Genomic DNA, 5,672 nt, shown 5'->3' on the forward strand with positions numbered 1-5,672 from the left:
TAAAATGTTAAAAGTATGTGTCTACTTATATTTATTTGATGAGGGATAATGAACTCTTGAATGGCTGAGTTCCATACAGTGAAAGAGAGAAGGGAGTCTTTTTTTCCCCCACCTTTGTAAAAGATACATTTATCTATGCACATAGAATCTGGGGTACAGGCCAGAGGTGGGGGGAAGGTGAAAGGATTCACCAGAGGTATAGTGGGGAGCAGAATAGGCAGACCAACGAAGACCTTCCGAGGGGAGCAGCGGGGAGACAGTAGAGGTCTGCTGTGCCATGTTATCACCTCCTGGGCTGAGATCAAACTGGCACTGAACTAGCTGCAGCTGGCTTGCAGTGCTGGTCCTTACCCTGTGTACTACCATCGAGGGCCGGAGAGGGACAATCTTCTGAAGATAGATGCAAATCTTAGCCAAGGCGTGGCTAGTTTTCACCGGGACATATTGGTAGGTGGAAAATGACATCTGGGCTAGCAAACAAAAATTCCTGATGCTCATTTTAGTGGTGGTGGGACTTGTTTTAGGGTCTCAGGGATGGCAGCTGCAGAAGGGTTCAGGGGATTTTTGGTGTTGCTGAGAGGGGATTCATGTTTTTTCAATCTCCTGCACTTCATGCATGCAGAGCCTTTGAACTTTTTATTGCACTTTTGACTTGAGTCCTTCTAGTCTTTTATTTAGGTTGTAAGTAAACAAGGGTGCAAACCCAGCAAAAATAAGATGCAGGTTCACACACTGGTTTTGTAAATCCCAGTTGAGTGACAAAGGACAAAATATTTAGCATCTCTTAGATGTGGTTGGTTGTCACCTTTTAAATGAGAGCATTTTGTCTGCGTGGCCTCACTTTCAAAGCTTTTAATATCATTTGGAGCAGAAATGTGTGTAGATATGCAGCATCTTAAGTCATGAACACTGAAGTTGCACTTATCTAAGTGCTATGTTTGGAAAAGTGGCGCGCTGGAAGTTTGGGGCATGGTAGTGGCCAAAGTTAAGAGTGTCAGCACTGGTTGTTCTTGTTTTAACAAGTTCTGTGCAGCAATGTGAAAATACATAACGCTTCTGAACTGTACACCTGGAAAAGTTAAGATGGTTTTAAAACCACTGTTATATGTTTTTAACGCAGTTCAGGTTTTTTTTTTTTTTTTTTTGTCAATGATACCTCAAGCTGCTTCTTTTTTCTCAAAAAGAAGAAAAAGAAGACCTGATCCGGACTGTGCCTAATAGGTCTGCTGGCTGGTGTGGGCTGTGAGTTCAGACTGACGCTAAATGCAGCGGGGTGACGGTGCCACAGGATGGGGCTGGAGCGACCCCGGCCGGACTGGAGCGCCGGAGTCGGCTAAGGATGAGCGCGGGGAGGCGCTTCTCCAGGCTGCCTAGTCAGGACAACTATTTTTTATTTTTAAAAGTTCACAAAACGCTTCTAATCATTACCCAAAATAGGGTGCGACATTCACTTACGGCCTCTCACTTTGCTTATTTTCGTTTGGAGATCCGTTGAGGCACTGCCTCGGCCCGAGCCAGGCACCTTCGAAGACAGCCCTGCCCGCCAGGACCCCGGCTCCAGGCCGCTATAAATAGCCGGGCCCCGCCTTCGCCGTTCTCTTTGTGCGGCGCGCGGCGCGCGGTGGGTGGTGGGTGTCTGGGCTCTGCTGTGTTGCCGCTGTTCGCTGGGGGCTCCTTCCCCTAAACGCGAGGGGAAGATGGCGGGCTCCCCAGCGCCCTGCGCCTTCTTCGCGCATTTGCCGCTGTGCAGGTATTTTGGGGCCCCGCTAGGTGGGGGGACCTCGGTCTCGGGCTGCGGAGGATGAATACTATTACAGACTAGAGTTTCTGATGTCTCCATGACGCCGCTATTTGGAACTGACCCAGCCCAGGACAGGGGGAACTCAGCTGGAGTCGCCCTAACTCAGCTAATTAACTGTTCCCCTCTACCCGTGCCCCAGGTGCCTGATCCACGCGGGCCGATCCGTAGCACCACGAGGGTGAGTAGTCTGTGCGAGACAGAGTGGCTGGCGGACGCCTTGGGGGAGCGTGAAGGTCATGATGACCCCAGGTGACTCTGAGTGTCTCGTTGACGCCATCACCGCAGCGCGCTGACCACCTCCCTCCCCCGAGCTGGGATACCTGGTGCCTGAGCGTGGGGAGAAGTTGGTGCGGACCATCTTATTAATCACGTGTCCCTGTCATTTCCCTAAGGTGTACAAGACGACCCCCAGTGTGTGGAACTTGAATAAAGGTCAGTGTACATGTGAGCGTATTGAACGTGTAGCCTATGGAAATCAAGGGCCTCTGTGGAGCCTGCTTGCTTTCTATAAACACGTGCAGCAGTGCGATTAGTTCACCTCATGATTTTTCAAAAACCATTTTGTGGATTAAATTTGTGGTTATTACTTTTTAAACGTTTACAGTTCCTTGTCTTAAGCATTTGAAACCTGCCTCCACCACCCCCTTTCCTCCTGTAAGCTGTCCTATATGCTGGGCTTTCCCTTTGGAACTTTCTCTGCAGTTGTGAATTTATTTGCTATATTTAGTCTCCCAAATTTACTTCATCTGAATACCTCCTTGGTCAAATCCACATACTAGATAACTGTTTTTGAATATATGGCTGCCCTTGATCCAGATCTCCAAATGGGAATGATGATTTCTCAGACTAGAGTCTCTGACACTGGTCCTGATGTCAAACATTAAGTACTGACTTGTTTGGGAACTGGATACTTGGGCCTCTAAGGGCTATTAGAAGCCTGTGAGTCTGTTTGTACATCTCATTGATTATCCAGTTTTCTCTCTACAGCTTGAGCCCCAGGGACTGAGCCCCTGGACAGATCTGGCCCTGAACTGATGACTGAAGGCCTGAGGTTTGGAGTCTCCTGTTTTGGAGAAGTGCTGGGGAGGTGACTTGCTTGCCTAACCTTCCTGTTTACATACTGAGATGAGGAAAAAGCCATGTGCCTACTGTAACCACTGTGGTGAGTGCTGGTGTTTCTTCCAACTTCAGTAGTAATGATGTGTTTTGAAATAGAACCACAACGTTTCAGAAGACTGCCAGATACACACTTAGGCCAGGCCTTCTATCCTTTATGGCAGTTCCCATCCCCTCCCAGCTTTATGTTTGTTTTTGCTTAGGTAAACTGGGCTATGGGCCAGAGGTGGGGATGAGGGATGAGGAGACCCACCACAGTGAATTAGAACAGGTGGATTTACTGAAATACACTGCAAAAAGGAGTGTGTGGGCAGCACAGGGAGAGTGGTTTGCTGCATCATATGTGGGTTAGCACCCTGGTTGAGGATTTAACCCATGTAGTAGAGGTGATAGTGTGCCCCTAGCCACCAGGAAGGCACATCCAAGTGGCCTGCATTTTTTTTTTTTTTTTTTGATTTATTTGTGCATCCAGAACTGGGGTATAGGCCAGAGGTACAGGGGCTGTGAGAGTTATCACTAGAGAGAGTGGGGAGCAGAACAGGCAGATTGGCAAAGTACACTGCTGGGGGGTAGCAGCGGGTGAGATAGGAGAGATCTGCTGTGGCGTGGCCTGCATGTTTCTAATACATATTTCTTTCATAAAATTGCAGGATTTTGCTGGCAAAATGAATGTCCTCTATTTGGTGATGTGGGCAGACCCTTGGAACTTGTGTCTTTCCTGCATTTTGTGAGCAGCTATCAGATTTGAGGCATTGAAGATTGTTATTAAGATCAGTGAGACAGCTTTCAGTTAAGTACTTTGTTGTATCTAAAGGATTTCAATAAAATATTTTAAGGTGAAAGTTTGGTCTGGTTGAAAGGTACGAAAGGGGTAAGGGGAGGTGAAGGATAACCACCAGTAAATGAACATCACGATTGACATGGGTATGCTTTGTGGCTGTGGGCAAAATATGAATGACTTTGTATCACACTGATAAGCTGTTAGAGAGTCCCAAATTGTATTTGTAAATTCCAACATGCTAGATGTTACTATCATAGTCATAGCTGGTTTGGGTAGACCTGACCCTTATTCTGACCCATTGCCACTTAGAATGTGCTTACTTTTGATCCTATTCCTTTCTCTGAAATTTATAAATTCTCTTTATGGGGTGCCAGATCAGGATGGCAATCTTAGGTCTCCTCATTCACAGGTGATCCTGCTAATTAGTTTTCCCTCCCTAGTGATCTGAGTCCTTGTCTGTTAACCCATTCAACAACTGCACATAAGATCGTTTTACATGGTTTTCAACCTGTCCCAAAACCAGAGTCCTATGTTTCTTCCGCTGGACGAGACAGAATTTCATACCATACCTATAGTTAGAAACTAACTGCAGGTTCCTATCATAACAGGAAATAGCTACTGGGATGGGGAAGACTGATAGGAAACTTCATGAAAATGTTACCGTTTTCCAGGGTTGAACCAATTGCCATCCATTTCCACTAGCTTAGTTTATCCCCAGCTTGTATATCCCAGAGCTCTGTCTGGGATATCAGCCCATTGGTATTGTAAAGGGAATTACAGACCCCAAAATCAAAGGAATTCCAACCAAGACTATAAGCCTATACAGCACAAGTGTATTTCTTGTTTTCATAGCCAATAAGGTTTATGATACCTTTGTTCTCAAGCCTTATCAGCTTTGACCAAAGGCCCTCATCGAGGGGCAGCCAGGTCTGTCTTTCTGATATCCAGCAGGGGGAGCAGTGGATAGGATGGCCTGGGGCTTATTCATCAGCTGCAGTCACTGCTCTGGTGCTTGGGAGGGTTGGAGAGGATGGGAAGTTGTGTGTTTAATGAGTCTAGTTACAACTTTACAAGATGAGAAAGCTGTGATTGTTGTACAACACTAACACCGTTGAAGCTTTAAAAAAATGGTTAAGAGTAAATTTCTAGAGGGGTGGAAGGGGGGGTAGTGAGAGTGTTCACCTGAGAGTGGGGAGCAGATTGAGATACACTTGATGAAGGAAGTAGCTAAAGGTCTGCTGTTCTGGGGGGTTGAACTCACACAGCAGTGGCTGCCGAAAACTTCATAGTGCTGAGACTTAGCAAGGAGCCTTTCCTTTGTGTCATAGTCTCCAAAGCTGCTACCTAACTAGAGCTCTGGCTTTGTTGCTATAAGCCTGTGCTATAATTTACCCAGTGACTGCTAGGGGCGATTAGGATCCTCCTGTCAGTGCTGACTCCCTGTTCTTTGCATCTATTTGAAGTAGCAGACACTTGGAAAAGATCAGGGATTTGGGCCTTCACAGCATGATGCACAGTTTATACTCATCACCACTGCGTGGTCATACTTCTAGGTGGGTCTACTGAGATACACTGCTGAGGGGGTGGGGGCAGCTGGTGAGATAGGAGAGGTCTGCGATGCCATGTGGCTCACCTCCCTGACCTGGGTCAAACTCAAGCTGTAGTGGCTAGTGATAGCTTGATAGTGCTGAGATTAACCCCTGTGCCACCAGGGAGGCCCATTGTTTTTAAGGTGTACCAAACAGGTATACCAGTTATTACCTTGGTGTTTTTTAATCAAGCAGAGTTCATGTCTCATTGTATTGTCATTTTTAAAGATTTATGCATATAAGAGCTGGGGTAGAGGCCAGAAGTGCAGGGGGTGAGGATTCACCAAAGACAGTGGGGAACAGAACTGGCAGACTGAAATTCACTGCTGAGGGGAGCTGCCAGTGAGACAGGAGAGGTCTGCTGGGTCAGCTCCCCAGCTGGGGA

At 46.9% G+C, this 5,672-nt stretch overlaps 1 long non-coding RNA gene across 1 annotated transcript; it reads left to right on the forward strand.

The window, feature by feature from the left end:
- The first annotated feature begins 1,610 nt into the window (after positions 1–1,610).
- Positions 1,611–3,770, forward strand: LOC105854550. The gene is made up of 5 exons (XR_001146196.1): positions 1,611–1,750; positions 1,941–1,979; positions 2,194–2,233; positions 2,789–2,963; positions 3,568–3,770. It is a non-coding gene; the product is annotated as an uncharacterized LOC105854550 (long non-coding RNA).
- The last annotated feature ends 1,902 nt before the right edge of the window (positions 3,771–5,672 follow it).

This window comes from Condylura cristata, unplaced genomic scaffold (genome assembly GCF_000260355.1).
Source record: "Condylura cristata isolate star-nosed mole 26May11 unplaced genomic scaffold, ConCri1.0 scaffold00055, whole genome shotgun sequence".
NCBI lineage: Eukaryota > Metazoa > Chordata > Mammalia > Eulipotyphla > Talpidae > Condylura > Condylura cristata.